The sequence below is a fragment of the Saimiri boliviensis genome, chromosome 9 (assembly GCF_048565385.1).
Source record: "Saimiri boliviensis isolate mSaiBol1 chromosome 9, mSaiBol1.pri, whole genome shotgun sequence".
NCBI lineage: Eukaryota > Metazoa > Chordata > Mammalia > Primates > Cebidae > Saimiri > Saimiri boliviensis.
The window spans coordinates 60,421,402-60,447,761 of record NC_133457.1 but is presented as its reverse complement, the minus strand read 5'-3'; the positions used below and the strand labels follow the sequence as shown (position 1 = coordinate 60,447,761).

Genomic DNA, 26,360 nt, shown 5'->3' with positions numbered 1-26,360 from the left:
TTTTTATATTGGATTATATGATTTTTTTCCTGATGAATTATTTGGGCTCTTTATATATCTTGGTTATTAATCCCTTGTCAAATGGGTAGTTTGCAAATGTTTTCTCCCATTCTGTGGATTATCTCTTTACTTTGTTGGGTTTTGTTTTTGTTTTTGTTTTTGTTTTGTTGTTGTTGTTGTTGTTGTTGTTTTGCTTGCAGAAGCTTTTTAATGTAATGTAATTCCATTTGTCTATTTTTGTTTTTGTTACCTGTACTTTTGAGGCCTGAAATTAAAGAATTAAATATTTAATTCATTTTGATTTTTTTTTTTTGCAAAATATCATAGTGTAGTTTCATTCTTCTCCATACAGTTATCCAGCTTTTCCAGCACAATTTATTGAAGAGACTGTCTTTTCCTCACTGCACAACTATATTTCAGCAAACTGAAAAACCTAGAAGAAACAGTTAAATTCCTGGACACATACAATCTACCAAGATTGAACCAGGAAGAAATAGCATACCTCAATGAATCAATAATGGGTAATAAGATCGAAGCAATAATTAAAAAGTCCATTATCTAAGAAAAGCCCAGCCCAGAGCTTGATGGCTTCACTGCTGAATTCTTCCAAACATTTAGGGCAGAACTAATACCAACTCTACTCAAATTCCTCAAAAAAAATTGAAGAAAAGAAAATACTTTCAAACTCATTCTGCAAGGCCAGCATTACCCTAATACTAAAACCAGACAAGAATACAAAAATAAAAACAAAAACCAAACAACAAACAAAAACAACGCTACAAGCCAGTATCTGATAAATATAAATGCAAAGATTCCCAACAAAATACTAGCAAACTGAATTCAATAACAAACTAAGAAGATTATTTACCATAATGAACGGGGATTCATCTTAAAGATGCAAAATTGGTTCAGTATAATACAAGTCGGTAAACACAATGTATCACATTAAAATAACTGAGAATGTACAACCTCTTTGGAAATCAGTAAGGAGATTTCTTAAAGAACTAAAAACGAAACTATCATTTGAGTCAGTATTCCCACTACTGGGTACATATCAAAGAAAAACAAATAATTATGTAAGAAAGATGTCTGTGTTCATATGTTTATTGTAGCACTATTCATAACAGCCAAGTCATGGAAAAAAACCTAAGTGCTCATCAATGGAGAATTTGATTTAAAAAATGCACGTATGCACACACATATGAGCATGGACACACACACACACACAACCATGGAATACTACTCAGCAATTAGAAAAAATGAAAAATAATGAAATTATATCTTTTTTTTTTTCTTTTTTTGCAGCCACATGGATGGAACTGGAGACAATTATCCTAAGTGAAATAACTCAGAAACAGTAAGTTAAATAAAGCATGTTCTCACCTGTAAGTGGAGCTAAACAATAGTACCCATGGACATACAGTTTAAAATAATAGACATTGGAGATTCCAAAATGTGGGTGTATGTGTGGGGAGGCGGCTGAGGATTAAAGAATTGCCTGTTGAATACAGTGTTCACTATTTGGGTTTTGGGTATACCAAAAGCCCTGACTTCACCACTATGCAATATACGCACATGACAAAACTGCACTTGCAACCCCTAAATCTATAAAAACGGAAATAAAAGTAAAACAGCTTATGATACATCTTTAAGAAAAACGACCTCTTCAAGGAGAACTACAAACCATTGCTCAAGGAAATAAGAGAGGACACAACAAATGGAAAAACATTCCATGCTCTTGGACAGGAAGAATCAATATTGTGAAAATGCTATTACTGCCCAAAGTAATTTATAGATTCAATGCTATCCCCATCAAGCTATCATTGATTTTCTTCACCAAATTGGAAAAAAAGTACATGGAATTTCATATGGAACCAAAAAAGAGCCAGTATAACCAAGACAATACTAAGCAAAAAGAACAAAGCTTCAGGCATCACGCTACCTGGCTTCAAACTATACTACAAGGCTACAGTAACCAAAACAGCATGGTACTGGTATCAAAACAAATATATAAACCAATGGAACAGAACAGAGGCCTCTGTAATAACACCACATGTCTGCAACCATTCGATCTTTGAAAAACCGGACAAAAACAAGCAATGGGGAAAGGATTCCCTATTTGATAAATGATGTTGGGAAAACTGGCTGCCCATATTCAGAAAACTGAAACTGGACCCCTTCCTTATACCTTATACAAAAATTAACTAAAGATGGATTAAAGACTTAAAAATAAGACCTAACACCATAAAAAAAAAAACCTAGAAGAAAACCTAGGTAATATCATTCAGGACATAGGTGTGGGCAAAGATTTCATGACAAAATCACCAAAAGCAATGGCAGCAAAAGCCAAAATTGACAAATGAGATCTAATTAAACTAAAGAGCTTCTGCACAGCAAAATAAACTATCATCAGAGTGAACAGGCAACCTACAGAATGGGAGAAAATTTTTGCAATCTATTCATCTGACAAAGGGCTAATATCCAGAATCTACAAAAAACTTTAAAAAATGTACAAGAAAACAAACAAACAAACAATCCCATCAAGAAGTGGGCAAAAGGTATGAACAGATACTTCTCAAAAGAAGACATTTATGTGACCAACAAACCTATGAAAAATGTTCATTATTACTGGTCATTAGAGGAATGCAAATGAAAACCACAATGCCATCTCATGCCAGTTAGAATGGTGATCATTAAAAAGTCAGGAAACAACAGATGCTGGAGAGGATGTGGAAAAATAGGAACACTTTTATACTGTTGGTGAAAGTATAAATAAGTTCAACCATTGTGGAAGATGGTGTGACGACTTCAAGGATCTAGAACTAGAAATACCATTTGACCCAGCAACCCAGTACTGGGTATATACCCAAAGGATTATAAATCATTCTACTATAAGAACACATGAACACATATATTTATTGCAGCACTATTCATAATAGCAAAGACTTGAAATTAACCCAAATGCCCATCAGTGATAAACTGGATAAAGAAAATGTGGCATATATACACCATGGAATACTATGCAGCCATAAAAATGGATGAGTTTATGTCCTTTGCAGGGATATAGATGAAGCTGGAAACCATCATTCTCAGCAAACTAACACAGGAACAGAAAACCAAACACCATATATTCTCACTCACAAGTGGGAGTTGAACAATAAGAACACATGGACACAGGGAGGGGACCATCACACACCAGGGCCTGTTGGGTGGTGTTGGGGGCAAAAGGAAGGATAGCATTAGGAGAAATACCATGTAGATGACGAGTTGGCAGGTGCAGCAAACCACCGTAGCATGTGTATTCCTATTTAACAAACCTGCACATGCTGTACATGTATCCAAGAACTTAAAGTATAATTTAAAAACAAAGAAAACCACAGAACCAAGTCCAAAAACCATGAAATTATTTTAATAGATGCTGAAAGACCACTCAATAAAATTTGACTTACCTTAATGAAAAAGAAAAAGAAAAAAAATCGACCGGGCACAGTGTCTCATGCCTGTAATCCCAGCACTTTGGGAGGATGAGGCGGGTGGATCACAAGGTCAAGAGATTGAGACCATCCTGGCCAACATAATGAAACCCCATCTCTACTAAAAATACAAAAATTAGCTGGGCGTGGTGACACACACCTGTAGTCCCAGCTACTCGAGAAGCTGAGGCAGAAGAATCACTTGAACCCGGAGGTGGAGGTTGCAGTGAGCAGAGATCCTGCCACTGCAACAGAGATCCAACCTGGCGACAGAGCAAGACTCCATCTCAAAGAAGAAAAAAAGAAAAACCCTCATCAAACAGGATATAGAAGAATACATACCTCAAAACGATGAAGGTCATATATGACAAATCCACAGCTAAGGATTGATTGAATGGTGTAAATTGAAGTCTGTTTCTCCCAAACCTGAAAAACACAATGATTTCCACTTTTACCATGTTTATTCAATATAATACTGGAAACCCTGACTAGAACAATTAGGCAAGAGAAAGAAATAAAGGACTTCCAGATTGGAAAGGAAGAAGTCAAATTAGCCTTGGTGGTAGTAGATTGTACATGATTTTATATTTTATATCTAGATTCCACCAAACAACTGTTAAAACTGATAAATGAATTCAGTAAAGTTGCAGGATACAAAACCAACATACAAAAACTGGTAATATTTATATATGCTAACAATGAATAAATGGTAAACTAAATTAAGAAAGCAATCTAATTTGTAATAGCTACAAAAAATATAAAATACTGAGGAATCAATTACCCAAATAAGTGAAAGATCTATACACGGGAGATCACAAACACTGATGAGAGAAACTAAAGAGGACAACAAGAAAATGGAAAGATATTTCATGTTCATGGATTGGAAGAATTAGAAGAATTAATATTTTTTTAACGGCAATATTTCCTGAAGCAATTTACAGATAGAACGCACCTGCTATCAATCAATCAATCAATAAATAAATAAATGAAACCAAAAAGACCCTGAGCAAGCAAAGCAGTCAGACTGCTCAAAGCAAAAAGAACAAATCTGGAAGCATCACAGTACCTGACTTCGAAATTTGCTACAAAGCTATAGTAACCAAAGAAGCATGGTTCTGGCATAAAAACAGTCACATTGACCAATGGAACAGAAGAGAGAACACACAGAAATCCATGCATTTACATTCAACTTATCTTTGACAAACCCATCCTTCCTTTTTGAACTCATCAAGTGGTTCCTTGTACAATGTATCCTGTATACGATTTTTTTCCAAAACTAAAAATTTTGAGATCTGAAACTATGGTTATTTTATAATCACTGTGACCTCCAGAAAAACTGTCATGAAGCTAATAGAGCCTTAATAAATGTTTTCGATAAATAAATTGAATTATGAATCATTAAAGCAACTCTCTACAGTAAATTTAATAATACAATTATAACACACTTTGCTTTGTCTCTTAAAAGCAGGTCCATCCTTTCCCTGGCTTATATAATTTGAAGCAGGCACAGAGGAGCTACATTTTAGGAACCTCTCTGTGAGCGTAATATTGAACTGCTCACTGTGCAAGACCTTTAAAAAGCTTATCTGAAGAAGAGATTTTAAGTAAGATGAGGCTGATAAAAGCATACCAATCCATTCTTCCAATTCTACTGCAATAAATCCCTAGGTAATATAGACAGTATTACATCAAACCATTGAAGAAATTATGTTTTTCAAAATGTGAATGGATACCATGCCAACTACCCATATTTAGGAAAATCAAAAAAACAGTGCTTCGCAAATTATAGTCAGGTTTTACATGTGGATGTTTCTGGGGATGGGCGTTGATTCCACACAGTGTTCTTTTTATGGTAAACCAGAGAATAACACTTCCCTATGGTCTTAAAACAAGGAAATATCTGTGCTTTCCCTGAGCAATGTTTAGATTCAACTGTGTGACACCTTCAACAAGTATGTAAGCTTTGTAGTTATCAGCAACATAGTTGCTATCAGCTGGTTCTACCTTACTGTCTACATTTCACCGTTTATTACAACTTTTTCACTTTTTTCCCCGTGTTTTTATTCTGCTCAAAGATATATATCTTTATAAAACATCTTGAATTAGTTTTTGAACAAGCCAAGTTATGAATAAATAAATACAATAAAAATAGACAAGCAAATGCAACCAAAATTGAATTTCTTATGTTGGAAAATATTATATCCCTGGGAACTCTTCTACAGCTAGTTAAGAAAGTTTACATTTATAAAACTCTGAGCATCCTTCTGGCATTTTTTAAAGTGCCAATAACCAAGAGATTAATGTGCCACTCATCCCTGCATTATCTCATTATCTTAAAATAAGCAGTGTTATTCCCTTTCCACATTTGTATTTTAAGAAATGAAATCCATGACTAACATCTTGAAAATAATTTAATTGTTTAAAATAGTTCAACAATGAGTTGGAAGTATTTTTAATATGTGTCTCAACGTTCACACTGCAAATGTTTTTTCCTTTTGAAAAATAGCACTTTCACTATTCCCAGTAGTCAGAGCTATGTGTCTTTGTGAATCTGCTTCCTCTCGACACTCCAGCTGCAATTCTAGGTCTAACTTCTCTAGTGGTAACAACTCCATCATTTGAACTTGAAAAACAGTTCATTAGGGAAAGATATTTGGAAAACATACTTTAAGCAATGTTATGGGACATGATGCAAATGTGCTAGTGGATGGAGAATTTGAGAAGTTCAAAGAAGTTAGTTAAGAGATAATATTATTGAGTTATTCCTCTCTGAAAAACAATTTGTCATCCCTTTTTTTAGCAAGCACCCTAAGATTTTCAGTAAGAAAAAATAGCTTCCAGACTGAGATAACTCTTGAAATGGAGAATCTATTTTAAGAAAAGTTATCTATTTCAGGAAAAAAGACAGTTAATCCATCCTCTTCTGGAGGCAGGAATTCTATGTGGGGAACAGCTGTGATCACATGTCGGGAGAGCTAGTTCTAGCCATGCTTTTTGCCTCTAATTAGCTGGAGAAATTGTTGAAATAAAGATGATTTTATCTTAACGTAGTGCTCCCCAGCACATTGATACAAGATTTGCACAAATCACCTCATCTAATTATACAATAATCTTTAAAAATTCGTATTTATCATCTAATTTAATCCTGTGACAACCTTACAAATTAGGCATTACAATACTCACTTTCAGATAAGACCACTGGGGCACAGAGTGAGCTGATATCTAGCTACCGTTTACCACACAGACTATGCTCTTAGTAATAAAAATACATGTCTGCATTTTCTGCCCTACTTAACCACCTTATCATTTACTGAGACCAAGTTAGAAACATGCCAGCTCTTCTTTCTTTCATCATTCCTTACTTCCTGATTTCTTACTTCTCTTTGCATACTCTATGCATATTTCTCTTACATAGAAAATAAATGCAATGACTCAAAATTATTTTCTAAAAAATCTGCATAGCTATCTGACTCATGGACAACATAGTTTTATTTCACTAACTTCTGATCTCATTCCTTCTCTTTCTTAAATTCTTCAGTAGTTTCCCATTTTTCACAAAATAATAATAAAAGTCTTCTTCTATATATGTCTTATAACTTGAAGTTGTCCCTCATACCCACTGTTGTACCTAGACTAAAAGGTGGTTCTTTGTAGGCCCAGAACCTGCTGTACACATTCTGCTCATACTTTTATTGTACTAGTTTTCCATTTCTGTGTAACAAATCAGCTTGAAAACCAAACCTGTTTATTAGCTGATAGTTATGTGGCTCAGAAATCCAGGCAGAGTCAGCCTAATGTTTCAAGGGTAAAACCAAGATGTTGGCAGGGCTGTGTGTTGCTTTCTGGAGGCTGTGGGAAAATATCCACTTCTAAGCTTATTCAAATTGTTGGCAGAATTCAGTTCTTTGTGGTTGTAAGACTGAAGTCCTTGGCAACCTCCGTTTTAAAACTAGCCATTGCATGTTGAATCTTTCCTATGCTTTGAATCTCTCTGCCTCTTTTTTCCCCTGAATCTCTCTGGGTTTAGCCAGGAGAAAATTCTCCCTTTTGAAGACTCCATGTTACTAGGTTATCCAGAATAATCTAGGATAATCTACCTATTTTAAGGTCCGTAACTTTTATGTACTCTGCAAAGACTTCTTTGCTATGTAACATAATATATTTGCAGGTTCCAGATACGAGGGCATGGACATCTTTAGAGATTTATTCTGCCAACAATGCTTATGCAGTTATATTTATGTGACTGGCTCTTCCCTCCTTTAAACTTCCCTCTGTAGTTTAAAAACTACAGAACTTCTCCTCCAAAATAATCTCAACAAATGTGAAGCTTTTCTACACTTCTCAGGTAATTTCTTCTTCCATTCTCAATAAATGTCTGTTGTATGAAAAAAAAAAAAAAAAGAGTGCCTTTAAGAGCATTTCGCTTTTCCAGGTCTTATTCTCTTAAGTAGTTAGGGCCACATTTATTATTTTATATCCACAATTGTACCAGAAAAATCATCTGTATGACCTTAATTAATATATTTTTTTTGGAATTTCTGTAGTTTCCTGATAATTTTTGTGCTGCAGTGTATATACTATATGAATTTTTACAATGAATCTATTAGATAAGTATCATTATGCTCATTTTACAGATGAGTAAATCAGCAGCTCATTCAGGTTAAGTGACTTGCTAAGGTAAAAGAGCAAATAAGAAATACTTCCCAAACATGAAGACACATAAGAAGTCACAGCTTACTTTCTGTATTATCTTTACATATTTCTCCTGCATGGAGTATAAATCTTATCTGTAATTTCTGACTAAATGACAATAATTTATTTATCTGAAAACAATGTGACAATGTTGAAAAATGAAATGAGACATCATCAAACTCCTTTTCTTGAATAAATAAGACATGGGAGCAAAAATCAATGGCAACTGTAATTTGTAAGAACTTATTTGAAGAAAATTAAAACTTAGAGTTTAAGATGGAGGATGGAGTACATGACATTTGCCTCTTTCCTACAGCCAGATTCAAACAAAATAAAAGTTTTGTGTTCCTAAAAGGCACAAACCCATAGTGGTAAAGAGAACTGGAATCAACAATAGATGATGAAGTTCAAGAAATCTCTGAACTTCAGAGAGAGAATGGAATGAATGAATACTGAACCATGGAAGAACACAACCATAAGGAAGCTGCAAAAGAAGCCTAGGATGTCAACATCCCAGTGTCAAGAGATTCTCTGAACCCAGCGTGGGAGGAGGTATGATGACAAGTAGGACTAAGAAATAGGCTGGAACATTTTTTAATTGAAAGTGAGCAATATACATCTTTTCCATGTGTACAGAGTATAAGCAGCATAGTTTTACTCCCAACAGAAAGAGAAAAGAGGAAGTATCTTTATGGCAGCATCTATGTAAAGCCAAAGCATCTAGTGTTGCTCTTGGTAACCCTGTAACCCTTGCTGGTAGTCTTTTAATTCCACCAGACTTTTGATCTTCCTCTAGCGCCCTTATTGGCAGAATCTGACATAAACCTAATCAAATAAAGAAAAGTCTGCAAATTCTTAGCCCTTGCATCACAATGTATAGAAAGGTGTTTATAGCTAAAAAAAAAAAAAAAAAATGGTTTAAACACCAGCATAGACCATAGAGATGCATTTTTTTCCACTTTAGTGCAGGATAGGGCTCTATTGCAGAATTATGGCATTATTTCCTAATCACTTCAAATATGAATTCTGTTTGAAAATATCCTGACCTTCTTTTTCTGAGGATAGATCTTCATTGGATACCTCCCAAAGTCCAACACAATGATGTTTCTCTGGATACTGCTTTTGACTTCATGGCCATACAACTTCAGAGCAAGCCCTTCAACCGAGTCTCCTTCCCTGGACCAAGGCTACCTCATCAGAGTTCCCTGGCTTATTATTATTATTATTTAAATTCACTGCTCCCTGACTTATGTAATACCTACAATTAGCTCACTCAGCATACCACTCAGCACACCAAAACAAAATTTTGTTGAATGAAGGTCATAAAAAAGCTAATAAAAAGTTTAAAATTATGAAGAGCTACATTTAATAAGAAATAAATATCTTTCATTACATTCAGGCAGATCTGCTATCCTCAGTCAAAATACATTCCTTGTCTACTGCAAAGAGTGATAATTTCCTAGATTTTCCAAAAAGCAATCATTTTCTTTGCAAAATTATTCCCTTTTAGCATTTTTCTTTCCTCTCTACTCATCTCCAAGGACTTCTAATTATAAAACTAGAAAACCAAATTGAATAGAATAATAGAATGAAAAGAAAACAAGAGAATACTGACAGATAGTGGAAATTACTCATTTGTAAGAGGGGATCATTAAACACTTTCACTTCTATTGGCCTCCGAAAACCACGGACTCGTCCTATTACAATAAGCCTATTGTGGATATTGGTTGTTTCTTCTTGGAGTCCATCCATCATTCACACTGGCAAAGGGCATGTATTATGGTCCATTCACTTCATTTGTAATGTGTTTTTCTCATTAGAAAATGTGAACCAAACAAAGCAATGGCAGAAGAGTCTACAAAAAAAGTACTTTTTTCTTAATTACATTAAGGAATTTCCTCCCAATTGCATTAAAACCTAATTTAATCAACATCTTCCTGGGAACATTTTTTCCCCTAAAATCACTTCTTAATTTAGTTTAGATTAATGATTATATATCCACAAATGGATAACTCTAATGAAGTGGTCCTTGTACACCAAAACACCTTTGAATTGTCAAGGAGAGTATAAATCATCTATTATAGTTACAATGTTATCTTATTATGTTCTTATTATTTAAAAATGAATTATCTGTTTATGACCAGTATGGTTGACTCTATTTGGCAAATACTAAAAGAATCAGAATAATTTTAAATGTTTCTGCCAAGTAGGCACCCCCTCCCCTCAACTGTCATCTACTCTATTACCCTAAAAATTAAGTATCTAGTCCCCTAGATATGATTGACTTGTCCAAATTCAGGTAACGGTAGTACCTGAATGTTTGTTTTCATTTGTATCATTTTGTTTTCCACAATGTAATGGAAAGAGTTAAGATCTTGAAATCAGAAAGCCCAGTTCAAGACATATTTTTCTCACTGCCTCTCTAGTTTAAATTGTGTGGATATTACTGAGAATAGTAGTTGAAATAAAAGCTTCAGTGTCCATAATATCCTCCAGTGTTCTTTCCAACATGGTACACTAAACCACACATCTCATTCCCTGGACACGTTGGGCAGTATTGTTGACAACTTCATACTACTCTAGGGTAACTTCCCATCACTCCCAATTTATCACCCTCATGTTTATTTTGCAATGCAGACAATATCTGAATACCTACAACAATGAAGGAAATGAAAGAGAATGAATACTTGAAAGCCATATATTTTGAGATTCTCCTTTTGGCAGTATTCAAACATGTTCTCAAATAAAACTTGGTTCAGAGTTTCTAATACTTCTTAAGCCAAAATAGAGTATGCTTAAAAAATAATAAAAATGGAAACAAACATTTACTGAGTGTATTTGGTGTGCCACATTTTACATACTCTATTATCCTTAATTTCTAAAAACCCCTATAAGATAGCTATCATTATTTTTTAATTTACCCTCTCTCACTGGCTATAAAACACCCAAACACAAACACAGAAAAATGAAACAAGAGGAACAAAATGATCTGGACGTCTCGACGATTTGAATGCTATACTTCTGAGCACTGATAGTTGAATGTCCTTTCTAAGTGACTGTAAATGCCTCTATCCTCCAGGTAGGTAGCACAACATAGTAAAAGGAGACATGATCTTGAAACAGAAAAAGTTGGTTCAAGACATGTCTCCCCTACCCCTTATCTAGTTTAAATTGTGAAAATATTTAACAAGAAATCATTATGTGCTATATATTAGGATAAAGGGCTTGAAATAGAATGAATGATGTGTAAAATTCAGAAACTTCCCTTTTAAGCTTACAATGTAGTAAGAAAAAGGAAATACAAACAATAACAAAAATAACTGAAAAGAGTAATGGATGCTTATGCACATGAACACACAAAGAGTACACAGTAGAGAGTAATTTAAAATACGCTAAGGGTGTGGGGTATAAAAATACTCTTTTCTTCTTTTGTGTTTTTCCCAAAGCAGAAACTGGCACTAGGACTGAAATATACGAAGCATGTTAGACAATTCCAGGAGGCAGAAGTGATGAGGTAGAATGAGTTAAGAAAAGTTGAAAGAGTCAGTACACTTAGTTCTTTTGCAAGGCATAAAAATACAAAATAGAGGAAAGTTGGAAGATGTTAACAAGCAGATATTATGAAGTTTATACTAATTTTTCAAAGAAAACATTATGTCAGTAGTTTGAGCCTAGTGTTGTTGGATCCGTGTTTTTGAAACAGAATAGAATAGAACTGCCTCATGTAAATGGAGGAAGGCTTTACAGAGATGTCAAAGGAGTTGGGCCTTGATGAACAAAATAGAAAGAGTGATACTTATTCAAAGCAGAGGAATAACATTAACAAAAATGTAGAGAAATCAAAGAATGTGGTTTACATTTTTTAATGACAAGTTTTCATCTACAAAAAATTAGGGAAAAGAGACCATCTTGGGTCCATTTGTAGATCATAGCTGGAAATATACAAGAAGAAGAGATTGTTAAGAGCCTTATGCACTCTTGCTTTGATTGGGGCTTTAATCGTCATTGGGAAAGCTGCACTAATCCCTAAATTAAAGAGGGGAATATGCTCCAAGTCCCTCTGATTAATATTTCTCCCATTGTTCTCATAGCTGAACTAAATAAACAGTCCTTTGTCTTTCTGCATTTCATAGAAGACTTCACACTGCAGAGCCCTAAATATCTCTGGTGACCTAAGAAGTAGGCCTGGGAAATCGTACTCCTACAAGATAATAACAACATATCTGATGTCATTATTATCCAGGATATTAATAGGAATATTAAGAAAACATATTTTGTAGCAAGTTATAAAATTCAGTAGAACCTATGGACCCCACATCAAGATTACTTTACTTTAAATCCTCAACTATATGTGTTTTATATTCCTAATATAGGGAAAATAATAATTTTTTAAAAGCCACTTTAACTTGATATAAATAATAGTTTTGTTTTCAAATTTTCCACTTCCAAGCATACAATTCTGAATTCTTTTCCCAGGCTCAACTCTGACATGACTATTTCTAACTCATATTCTCTGTAGACAGCGTATATGGTGAATCAGTTGCTTCCATCCTCACACAGCATTAACAATTTTGGACACCACCATTTGGACACCTTGGGCCTCTGTGTTACCAAATTTTACTAGAGACATACATATAAAAGAAGGTGACTTTAAGAAGAAAAGAGCCCTCAGATAACCTCCACCCAAAGTAGCTTATCTGTTTATATCTTAAGCTCACAACATACAGTTAACTGAGGAAATTCAGGCATAAAACCTGTAGGGAGAGGACAAATATCCAAAAACTCCTATAAAGAACTATGCCATTTGCTAATGACTTATGCTTAACGGAAGTAAGCAATGAGATATGGAGGGAAGCACCTTAAGGCGTGATTTTTAAAGTAGAAATAATTCTTGATGCTTAATGTGAGTAAAAATTCTATACTATACATGTGAAATAAATTTAGTAACACAATGATTAATCAATACTTTGTGACTTTGGAATGATAAGAATGTGTAGAAAGAGTGAACTAAATTTGAATAAAGAGCAACTTTGCCAAACATGTTGAACCAAAGAAGTTGTTTTATGGATTGCAATTGTAAACAGCTCTTTAAACAGAAGGGTATTGAATCATCAGGTTTCATGAGGAAAGGCTGAAACTTCTCGCTCCTTCCCTGCTGTCTGGCAATGCAACCATAGGACTGATTCGGGCATCACTGACTGCTTTGTGCTAGTCTTAGCCCAATGTTAAGAATGTAAAGCTCTACACAAGCTATGAACATCTAAAATGCTGAGTTAGAGATCGACAAACCCTCCAACACTGGCACATGAGTGGCATTTATTTTAAGCCATTTTCCCTAATATGCTGTGGGATAAAAAGCCTGGAACCCTCCAGATGCATCATCTGGGATCCATCTCTTTTTACGTCTGTCTTTCATTAGTGCTTTGGTTAGACCTTGTTCTTATAATGCGTTTGGTGCCCTAATGATATATCTATGTATTTGTCTCCTGCACTGGACTGGGATTTCCTTGAGGGCAGGGGCCGAGTCCTCTTCTGCTTGTACACAGGACATTGCGGACATAATGAATGTCTGCTAAATTGTGTTGAATTGCATAATGGTTTGTTAAAAGCTTTCCCAGTGATCTCAAGAATGTGTCTTTGATAAGGCCCTGAGGAACACTTGGGGATTATACCAGTCTGCAGGCTCTCATGCTCATTGGGGACCCAAGCAGGAATCTTTGTAGTGACCAAGATAACTCATCAAGATTATTTAATTTATCTAATTTATAGTTTATTATAATCTAATGAATTATCTAATGTCCAAGTCATACTCTAAAAAATAATGTTGGCTAAAAGCAATGTAGTTTTCCTGAATATGGAGGTTGATCTTTCTGGATTTAGGATAGCTGGCTTGGGTCATGGTGGTGATGAGGGGGAGGGACATCTTCCATATTATTTAATTACCAAAAGCTTTTGGAATAATATATGACTTCCCAAAGGCCTATTTGAGTTTTACCAAAAACCCAATAGTTTCTTTGTCTTAATCTCATCTGAAATTATTACAAAAAATGGACACATATTGAATTCATGAAATTTGAGCATAAAAGTAAAATTTAAAGTTATAGAAAAAAAAGGAATAATGAGGTGGCGACTTTTGATTGGAAATGTAGGGAAAGTATCACTAAGAAGGCATTTAAGCTAAAATCCAAATGAAAGGAACAAGTCAGAGGTGAAAATGTCATAAGAAAGGACATTTGTAAGTAATGGGATCAGAGTCTACAAAGATCTTGATGTAGGAAACATCTTGGTGAAGTGTAGAGACAGAAAAAATATATATGTGACTGGGGTGGGCAGAGAAATCAGAGACACAAGAAGAGCTGAGAAAGGGAGATGAGGCCATGCCATAGAACAAAATCACATTAGATTCTATAAACCAAATTGTTGTCTTTTTTCCTGTATAGAGTACCTCAGTCTTCCAAATGCCACAGACTTGGAAAAGTGCTTTCTGGCATTAGTAACACCTTACCAGATTTAGGAGTGACCATTAATAAGACCTATTTTGGAGTAGTGTGAGGAATTAACTAGAATGCGGAGTGAGGCAAGAGGATAATTGGGATAACTGAACCTTTCTCCCTCTAGAGCATCCTACAGAGGCTTTCTGAGCCCAGAGTTTGCTGTCAGTTGAGGAAACAACAGAAGCTGTCCTGAGGAGTTTGTAAGCCCTGGAGGAGTCACAGCTGATCAGTTTGGCCATCTGCTTGCCCAATCAATTCTGACCTGACACAGCATCAATAGACTGCACAAGATGTGATTTCTTCCCTGCAGATACTGCTATACTGTTGGAGGGAAAATATATTTCACAAATATTATGATCGGGAGACACAAACTCCATCCCCATTAATTCTACATTCAATCTGAACAGTCTCTTAGGATAAACACAAGGCTCTCTGTTCCTTCTGGACAAACTCAGAATCAGGAAAATTGAAAGCCTACCTACACCCTTGGAAAATTACATTCTAGTTTAGTTAATGTTTTCCTCGTGGCTGAAGTGGCCACTTAAGAAAAGATAATGACAGTGTTAGGATGTTTAATTGCTGCTTAATCAGTATCTCTACAGCTCCTGCTGGAAAAGAATGGAAGAAGAAATTGTTGAATTAGAAACTGAGTGAAATACCACGATATCAGACCATAGAGAAACCTCTCACTTGTTTGTGAGTAATATCCAGAGACTTGAATAGGTTTTCCATTGGCATCTGTGAGTCTGCCACATGGACCACTTTGAGAACAGACAGAATGGAGCTGCTAGGGGGCAGGCAAGTAGCAGATCTTATCAGTTTGGTGGGACCCAGTTCAAAGCATCAAAGATAAGCCCAAATCTGTAATGACTATCCTGAACCTAACTCCCAGATTTCTAAATAGAACAAGTTTTTCATAAAGTGGGAAAACATCCTGATGGTATGGCAGCTCTAAATTCAGCCTAATAGCATTAACAGACAGCTGGCCAGGAATCAGATCATGGTTTGGGAACGAGAAAGGATTCCTCCCCGTATGCTTCTGTAACTGGCCAATAAAGGTGTTAGATCTAGGATGATTAGGCGTATTCTACACTGCTAAATGTAAAGCCAGATTCATCATCACATATTCAACTTTGTGTTCTTGTTCACTATCAATTCCTCAGTGATTAACACAGGGTCTAGCACATAAGTAGACACTTGGCAATTAGCTGTTCAATTAATTGTTGTGCTCCTCTAGTCATGTTATAAATAGTTACATCCTGCTAAAGGTCTGTTCATAATTCCCAGTTTGTGATTAAACAAGAGAAAGCCTCAACAACAAATCTACCTCCAGCAAACTGCATGGTCTCCTTACTATATCAGTATAGTGCCAATATAAATAGGACACTCGCAGTTTTCTCGTAGTTTGGACACTCTGGAACAAAAAGGAAAAAGAACAAGTAGTAGTCAAGGAACCATCTCAGATTTGTAGCTTAGTAATTAGAAGTGGAAATTAGATATTTTCTGGAGAAGTAAAGCATAACTCAGAAAGTCAAATCTGTGTACAATTCATTGTGAACATATCGATGAATGTTATTTAAGCACAAACTAACTACTGGTCATTCCCCCTAAAGAAATGGCTGCCCAAGATTACAAAGATGGATATGAATGCAGATTCTTCATAGAACCCTTAGCTGTCGATACACTGGATAATTAAGAGAATAGATAAGTTAGACAAGGTTGGTATATAGTATGGAATGCTCCACAGCAGTCAGAAGCAATTTTCTAAAAGCCTATCAAGCCACGTAAATAAATTCTTAAGAACGTACTGAAGAGACAAGAGCCAAATAAAAAAACAAATGCGTAAGATTGATGGTGCCAGCTCTTCTTTGTATTTCTGGTAGAATTCAGCAGTGAATGTCTCTGGTCCTGGGGTTTCTTTGGTTGGTAGACAATTAATTACTGCCTCAATTTCAGAACTCATTATTGGTCTGTTGAGGGATTCAGTTTCTTCCTGATTCAGTCTTGGGAGGCTGTATGTGTCCAGAAATTTATCTGTTTCTTCTAGATTTTCTAGTTTATGTCCATAGAGGGGTTTATAATATTCTCTGATGGATGGTTGTATTTTTGTGGGGTCAGTGGTAATATCTCCCTTATCATTTTTGATCCTGTTTATTTGAACACTCTTTTTTTTTTTTACTTTATTAGTCTAGCTAGAGGTCTATTTCATTAATGTTTTTCAAACAGCCAGGTTCTGAATTTGCTGATCGTTTGAATGTTTTTTGTCAGTTCGGCTCTGATTTTGGTTATTTCTTGTCTTCTGCTGGCTTTGGGATTTATTTGCTCTTGTTCTCTAGTTCTTTTAGCTTCAATATTAGGTTGTTAAACTGAGATCTTTCCAACTTTTTGATGTGGGCATTTAGTGCTATAAATTTCCCTCTTAACACTGCTTTCATCATATCCCAGAGATTCTTATATGTTGTATCTTTGTTCCCATTTGTTTCAAATAACTTCTTAATTTATGCCTTTATGTAAAAGTTTAAGCATAGATTTACAAACATTACCACATATTTTTCAAAGATAAATATCAAGAACAAAAATCAGATTTATCGTATTGGATATTCTAGAGAAAAGGTTAAAGGGAGAACAGGAATCACAGATTAAAAGATTAGAAAATTAAATTAAATTTAAATTAAATTAAATTAAATAGGGCTTCCCTGACTTAGTGATAATGATGTTCCAGGAACAAAGGTGTATGATTATTTCAATTCTCTTGACCTAAGTTCCTCAAAAACCAAAGTAAAATAATATAAAAGTAAAATAAAAAAATAAAGTTCAGCCGGGCGCGGTGGCTCAAGCCTGTAATCCCAGCACTTTGGGAGGCTGAGGCGGGTGGATAACGAGGTCAAGAGATCGAGACCATCCTGGTCAACATGGTGAAACCCCGTCTCTACTCAAAATACAAAAAAGTAGCTGGGCATGGTGGTGTGTGCCTGTAATCCCAGCTACTCAGGAGGCTGAGGCAGGAGAATTGCCTGAACCCAGGAGGCGGAGGTTGCGGTGAGCCGAGATCGCGCCATTGTACTCCAGCCTGGGTAACAAGAGTGAAACTCCGTCTCAAAAAATAAATAAATAAAAAATAAAAAATAAAATAAAGTTCAAGTCAAATAAAACTAGAGCCAAGTAAAATAGAAATAAACCTAACACAGTATATGTCTTAGGAAAAACATTTTTCTCTGTAGAGTGATATGGTATGGGTTGGGGAAGTCATTTCAGATTATTCGCTTTTATAGGCAACAATGTAAGTTCGCCACTTACATTGTAAGTACTTTTATAGCCCACTGTGCAGTCTTTCAGGAGATAATATCAGCTCTGCCTCCAGAATATATTCAGATTACTTTTTTTGGTCACTGTCTTCTCCACTATTTTCATCATCTGTTTTCTGGTCTTTTTACCCCTAATTGCTTTGACCCTTGCCCCTTTGTAGTCTCTTCTTTACATGATAGATGGAGAAATTATTGTCAGATAATGTCATGCTTCTGTTCAAAATCCTCTAATGTTTCACATCTCTCCAAGAATAAAATTTTAAGTCCTTAATGTGGTCATAAGGCTCTATCATCCTGCTCCTTGCTAACTTTTTGACCTTATCTTCTACCAAGTTACTACTGCTTATCTTGCTCCATATACAGTGAATTCCTTGTTCTTCCTGAAACCTGCAAACATGCCCCTGCCTCAGTGCCTTTGTGCTTGTTACTCTCTCTGCTGTCACACTCTTCCATTAGTTTGCTCAATCCCTCTCTTATGATCTCTTTGCAAACGGAGAGGACTTCCCTGTCTACCCAATTCAAAATGGCATCCTCCTTTATTATTCATTCTTCCCTTACTTTGCTCCTTTATTTTTAACACTTGGTGGTACTTAACATATTATGTCAAGTATTGGAGCTGCATGAAAAATTATTGCAGTTTCTCTAGAACCTTATAACGGTGTTGGATTCAAGTGTGTGGTCATAATCATAGCATATGGGAATCATTTTGACATTGGAACTTCGGTAAAGTACAAGGAATAGTAATTGGAAAAGATAAGGCAATAATAATGATAATACAACAATTTATAGTATTTTGAAATTTTAATCATAACCTCTTTGATATAAACAGCTGTTATGAACTGAGTTGTGCTCCATTCCCCAAGATCATCTGCTGAATCCTTCACCTCCAATGTGATGGTATTTGGAAATGAGACTTTGGGAGATAATTAGGTTTGGATAAGGTTGTGAGGGTGAAAACCTAAAGATGAGATTAGTATCCCTATAAGAGGACAAAAACACCAGTGCTCTCTCTACCCTGGGAGGACACAATGAGAAGCAGCCATCTGCACTCCTGGAAGAGAGCACTCACCAGGGAGTCAAATTAGCTGGACCTTGGATCTTGGACCTTGGACTTCCCAGCCTCCAGAATGGTGAGAAAATTAGTTCCTGTTGTTTAAAAAATGCAGTCTAGGATATTTTGTTCTAGGAGCTAGAGCTGAATAATACAACATACATGCTTTTTTATTTATTTATTTTTTCTTTCCTTCCAGTAAAGGGAAGTGAGTGTCAGCAAACTTCCCTTGCTTAAAATTCCCCAACTAGGAAAAGCCAAGTTTGTTCCTAGGACTGTAGCTGTTGTTGGACTCCTTGTCTTTGACCCTTTGCATTGACTGCCTATTCTCCAATGTATTTTCAAGGATTTCTCATCTCCTGTGCAGTTAATTATTTAGCTCCAAACTAAGAAAGGTTCACCTGTGAAAGTGGAAAATGTGTGAAATTCCAGGCATGTGGTCTCACTTCCAATAAAAGATTCAGCTTAAATAAATATCAGAAAACATAATTATTTACACCTTCTTGATCACTTTTAATTTGATGGATTTAAAAAGCTGGGAAAGGTTGAATAGGAAAAATAAGTTACTAAGCTTAGCAGCATTTTATTAAAATATCTACAAATTAGTCATAAAACATGAGGCTTGATGTAAAGCTATAACCTCATGCAGAAAATAAAATAAGACAGTTTTATCAATAAGAATGAATCAAGCACTTTCTTTAGGAGCTGTTCCATAGGGGAATTAACTCTTCATAAAAAATATTTCCATAAACAAAAACATCATGAGATAATTATGCCCCTAACTCCATAGAATAAGCTAGTCTCAGGCTTGTTCTGCAAGGAGCAAGGAATTCTTTTATTGCAATGTGTCACACCGTTTATGCAGCCACAAATAGATTGCATTGTTCTCCCTTTGGAATGCAAGGAGAATCAGGCTGATAGAAGGATCATTTCAGTGTGACCTCTTCAATGCAAGCATTGCTAAACTATTGGGACTAATTTTCTTTAGCTTCTGTCAGAATGCCAGGTATATAGTAATGAGGTTCCATGATACATAGCAAATAAAAGACTGGAGATAATTTTTTCCTGCAGATTTTAAGGAAGGCTTAAAGTAGCATAAAAAAGCAAGCACAGTTACAGTGAAAGGAAGTCTGACATGTCTTTTAAAAAATAAAAACAAGTTAGGCATCCAGTTCTCTTCACCTAAGTCTCCAAATAGCTTTATTCTTTGTTACCAACTCTGCTTAGCTATTTAGTTAAATAATTGTATTAAGTATTTATTAAATTGCATTTTCACTTTCAGCTGTGATTCAAGAGCATGTCCTTTTTGAAATCATAACCAAGGACTCTTTAATTAATTGGCTACCATCTATTTCAAAGGCTTTATTTAGGTGGATACAGTAAGAGATTGTATCAAATTCATATTAAATTTGAAACAATATGATTTGTGAATAACATAACCATAATTTTCAGTTGCACAACCCTAATTTCTGAATTCTTATGTCTGATTTTAAAAGCTTATTTTTATTTTGTCTTTGATAGTCAGCCACCTCCCATACCTCAGAGCATATCTGAATCCAAGGAGCTAGCTGAGATCTAGCCAATTGTCTCTACACCCCAAAGTAGTGAAATCTTCCCAAACACTTTTACCACCAAAAGCTGAATTTCTATACCTATTAGGCTAGAGGAACTTACAGGACCCTCCTGCCTCCTACCTCTGAATTGCTACAGTTGGCCTTTGCCCAGAAATTATTATTTGTGTTTGGTTTGTGCCTTCCACTCTTTATAATATATACATAAATTCTGTACCTGTTCCTCTCCCTTCTTTACTTCAGGAGTCAGCTCTCATAAAATTCCTAACTAACAGATTTCCAGTTCCTGTTATACCCCACCATCCACCAAGGAGTGAGAAGGAACTAGAGCAAACTTTCTACCGTTACAGTTAGAAAGGGGGATACTGGATTCAGATTGTCAGGTGCAAATCATGTCTCCCTTAATGCTTGTTTACCTTCTCCATGCCTCAGTTTCCTCATCTCTAAAATGATGATGATAAATATTCTGATTTACGGTGTTATGATAACTAAATAAAATAATGACCAGAAACATAGGAAAATACCTGCCATAGAGTAATTGCTTGATACAACAATAATGCTTTTAATCTTCTCCAAAATACCTTTGATTTGGGAAATTATTTCTCCTGAAATGTATTAATTCTTGACACTGTGTCCCCTCAAAAGTAAAATATGTATTGCAACATTTATTAAACATCAAGAGAAAGAAAAACATTATCAAAATTCTCATTATTACAAGTGATTTCACATCTCTTGTACCTCCATATTTGCTTGTGTGTTTTGTTTCTAGGTTGCCGAAAGTTTGCACCAAGTTACCACTCGCTATCAAAATTTGAGACATTTGGGCATTTTGATACAGTTCAAACTTTGTTTCTGTTCGGTCCATGGAACTTTACTTCTAACATCATTTCAAGAGTATATTCCTTGCTCTTTCCACTAGGTCATAAACTCATCTAAAATAAATGCTATGTTCTTCAATTTTGCTAATATCTGTCTCCTGTGATTTAGGTATCAATTATTCTTATGAGCTTTTCAAATTGGATTGTGGGAAAAGTTCAGTGAAGTAGAACTGACTACTGCCAACATTACATTTAATGAGAATATATAGCTGCATATTTGAAATCTGTAAATGACTTCTTTGTGAGAATTCTGTTATGCAGCCTTGTAGCGTTCTTCCTTCCTGGATGAGCCATCCTAAGGCAACATACATATCTGTTTTGTAACAAGTAATTTTGTCTATAGAGATAACATATTGTTAAAGAAATAAAGAGCCATTACACTAACAAACCAATATGAGAGTTGCATTTTTTTCATTGGCGATGAATCTGGCATTTTTTTCATTGGTGATGAATCTAGAATACTATCCAGGCTTAAATATTAGAGCAACCAATTTTTGGCACATGAAAGATGTATAAGTAGAAGAAACTTGTCAAAAGAGACTATTTCCAAAAAGCAATATTTATTAAGAATCAATACTTTTTTAGATGTAATATTAAACATTGAAAAAGAACAATGAATAGACAGATCTCTGCCTACATGAAGATTTCAGTAGGGATGATGAGGCAAACATAGTTGAGCATGACAATCATTTATCACTTGCTTACTATGTACAAGGCATTGGCTTAGAATTCTGGATGCAAAAGTAATTAAGATTCAGTCCCTTTTTATCAAGGAGTTAGAGATCTAACAGAGGAGAAAGCCATAGCAGGGAAAGACAACTGCCATCCTGATAATACTACTCTCTAATAATCTCCAAAACTTCAGCATGTGCTAGACATTCTGTTACATCTTTACAGTAGGTTTCTCATCTGTTGTGTGAGTCTGTCTTTCTGCTGCCTTGTGTGTACAGTTGCACTCTGAGTCCCAGGGGTGCACAGCTACCGAAGATGTAACTTACCAGATTCAAAGGCCAAGAAGGGAGATAGCTTTAAATAATTTGAATTTTGGACTTATGCCTATATCATAAAAGTATCAAGATTCTGTGATTCTCTAAAGAATCCCTTTATAAAGTTGGATCAGATAAGAATGCTTAAATTAACCCTTCTTACCCATTCTCTCAGCTCTTTCCCTTCAAAGAGGAAATATCTTGCTGGAGAGTCTATGCTGGATGAAAAGAGATGACATAAAACCCATGTGTTATCACATACTGTTTTTTTTTTTTTTCCAGGTGATCCTCAAATGATTATAATTCAGTTAATTAGGAATCACTTCTTACCTAAACTCTATCAGAAAGTTAACATTAAAAGACTATAAGGAACTTGTAGTTTATACTTAGGGGTGTAGAGAAGTAAAAAGGCAGTTCTCCCACCTTTAAAACAACATGCTAGATAAACTACAAGTTTGTGACTTTTCTTGTAACTCTCCAATAGTTGATATTACAGGGCGGTCAAGATCTAGGGAAAGACTGGTGCATACCAGAAAACCAAGCATTGTTGTATGTCAGGTCAATGTAACCAGATACGGGTAAGAAGAATTTAGCTGAGGTGGTTGGTTAATTATTACAAGCAAAGTTTGCAGAAGCCAGGGAGACATTTGGTAACCACAACATTTGGGGACTCTGGACCCTTTTGGAGACTCTTTCTTCATGAATCCCACCAAATGTTTTGAGAAAAGACTGGATAGAGTCTTAATTAATCCACCCTTTGTAGTTCATATCCAGAGGATGGGAACCTCCACTTAACCCTCAATCCAAATTGATTTTCCTTATTACTCTTATAAAAAGGGTATCTTAATATAAATACTATAATCTTTGTCATGTTTATAAAAACTTAGTGTAGTTAGTGCAGGATAAAAGATAAAACTATCTCTGGTAGAGGGTCAGAAATGAGAAGTGAACTCAGAAGGACAGCCAGAGAGAAGGAGAAATAAAGGGATGGGCCACACCTCCATGCCCAGAGAACATTATATCTGTCCAAGACCAAAAAGAAAGAAGTCTCTCTCATTCTTTTAAACAGAAAAAGAAAAAACACACTCTCACCATTGCCTTTCAATGCTCATATAGCAAGCATGCAGTAACAAATAACATAATACAGCTGGGACAAAGTGAGGAAGGTGAAGGCTAAGAGCTTGGGGAAAGATGCTCTCTGAGGAACAGCAGAGAGAAGACTTAGAGCTGAGATTGGAGCTGACATTTTTCAAGCCAGCCCCAACATTAAACATGAGTTATTACTAAAGAGAGTTGAAGCTGGTTAGCTGTGTGCAAACATAACAACAACCTACCAAATACTAGCTCAATTCCTAACCAGATTTACTTGAAATCTTGTACTAAAAAACATGCCTATTTTTAGAGATAATAACCTTTTCTCTCAGTTCTTGCTATCCTACATAAGATTTCTGCCATTCAACAATATTTATGAGGCATACAAAAAGAAAAGGAAAACGACAGTCTCAGATGTGAATTAGATTTAGATACAAACAGAGGCTGGAACTATTCATGAGGGAATTTTAAATTATGATGATTAATATGTTAAATGCTTTAATATAAATGTTGGCAGACTGGGATATCTGTTCAAACTGAACCAACTGTGATATACCTGCACAATGGGATACTATTCGTCACTAAAAAGGAATAAAATATCCATTCATGTGAAGACATAGATGAATCCTAGATGCTTTTTGCTAAACGAAAGAAGACAGACCCAAAATGTTACATATTTTATCATTCTATTTCTACAATATTCTGGAAAGCAAAACAACAAAACCATAAAGATGAGAAACAGGTCAGTGTTGCCAGTTGTGTCTAATTGTTTGATTGACTAGGAAGGAACTACATAAGAAAATTTTGCAGAAGATGGCACTTTATTTTTATAGAACAGTTAAGATGCGTTTGTTGAAATTCATACACATTTATGTCACAAATATTGAATTCTAATATATGTACATTAAAAATAAACCTAGATGTGAGGGGGAACCTAAGATGGACTGTGACCAAGAAATCTTAACATGGACTGAAATCTTGCATAACCATAGCGAAAAAGGAGGAAAAGAAAGAAGCTGACCTAACTTTAGAAAACAGTGTTTTGACTGGATGCTGTAAAGCTCAAGAGTAAAAAAGAACTGTACATCAACATTGAGCAGTACAAGGTAAATTTATTTTCATAGGTGTATGAGTTAACAATTCTGAGCCACACTAGAATTGAGTGAACATAGGAGCAAATGTATTGCAGAAAATGAGATCCAGTCTTCTTATTGCCAGAAAAAAATAAGTTCTAAGAAAGGGGAAAGCTAGAATGGAACTTCTTGTATTAGATAAGAATCAGACGTATGAGTATAAACTAATGTTTTCTAAAAAACATATAAAAGCACATAGATGTACAAATAAATATAGCTCTTTGGGTATACTTGACTTAGTACGCATGTATATACTTAAGTATCCAATGAGTGGGTTTAGAAGCAATGACACCCCATTATTAAAGAGTGTACTTAGTAACTGGATCTTGGATTATACCTATCATTCTTTAACAAAAGAGCAAGAGCTTCTTGAGAAGTAATTGATCCTAGGGTTGGGGTAAGAAAAATCCAAGATGAGTTTAGAGCATCTTTTGGTGCGAGGAAATGATTTTAAAGGAAAAAAGAAAGAAAACAAAGAGGAGGGAACTTAGGAGGGAGGCAGAGAGAGGAAGGAAGGAAGGGGAGAGGAAGGGCAGGGGAAAGGGAAGGGGATGGGGAGGAGGCGGAGGAGGAGAAGGGTAAGGAAAGGGAAGGGAAGGGAAAGGAAAGGAAGGGGAAAAGGGAGGGTGGGAGAAAAACAATGGGGTATGCCAAACAAAACAAAACACAAAAGTGAGTCTGAAAGAGTTTCCAATGGCTAAACTTGAAGTCATTTGAGGAGAAAAAGTATGTTAGAATGAAATTATAGCCAAAGAAAAAAAATCCATCAGTTTATACCTTTATAAATCAATACATAAATAAGAAGGAACACCTCATCCTTAGGTACAATTTCAAGTATTAAATTTAGACAAAATGTGAAAAAAGAAAATCACCATTAACCATTAGAACTCTACAGTAACTACTAATTGCTTCACTCAAGATCACCAATAAATACTAAAATTAATAGATAAAAGTATCAGAAAAAAAGAGGATATTTGTAGTCTCAGAATATCTCATCCCAATTTTTTTATTACAATGGGAAAAACTGGAGCTCAATCATGAATTATGTCAGATTTCATCTTAACCAATTAATCAAGTTAACATTACCGTGAATGAGACATACCAACACAATGTAGCCACTGATACGATACACTCAGAAGAGCATATCATGTCTGTGGTATTCATCATAATAATGCATAACCTCAACTTAATCATGAGAAGTCCAGACTGAGGGTAATTCGGTAAAATAACTTATATGTTCCATGCAAAAGTGTGAAAGTCATAAAAGACAAGACTGAGAAATGGTCACAGTTTGGAGAAGGCTCAGAAGACATAAGGAGTCAACTGAGTGCAACTTCTAAGAAAGACTATTGTTAATAATATTCCAATGTTTTTTCAGCTTGCATAACTATACTATGGCTGTGCAAGATAGGAACATGAGAGGAAACTGGGTGAAGGGCACATAAAAACTCTGTACTATTTTTGGAACTTTTCTGTAAGTCTAAATTTATCTCAAAATAAAATGTTTAAAGAAAAAGAATATTGAGCCAAACCCAGCTCATGTGGGAGTGCAGCCTTTTAACTTTACTCAAAAGTAAGTGCTGGACTTAGTATCAGAGTTTTTTGACTTAACATTTCACATTCATTATCTCATATAATCCTGAAAATAATTATATGAGATAAGCACTATCATAAATCCTAGTTCA

The 26,360-nt window shown here is 35.3% G+C and overlaps 1 long non-coding RNA gene across 1 annotated transcript in view; it reads right to left on the bottom strand.

Annotated features, from left to right (window-relative positions):
* The window catches only part of LOC141585527 (uncharacterized), a 478,638-nt gene that overhangs the window by 69,042 nt on the left and 383,236 nt on the right, over positions 1-26,360 (bottom strand). The window contains exon 2 of the long non-coding RNA XR_012519075.1: positions 3,816-3,899. This is a non-coding gene — a long non-coding RNA (uncharacterized LOC141585527). The remainder of the gene's footprint in view (positions 1-3,815; positions 3,900-26,360) is intronic.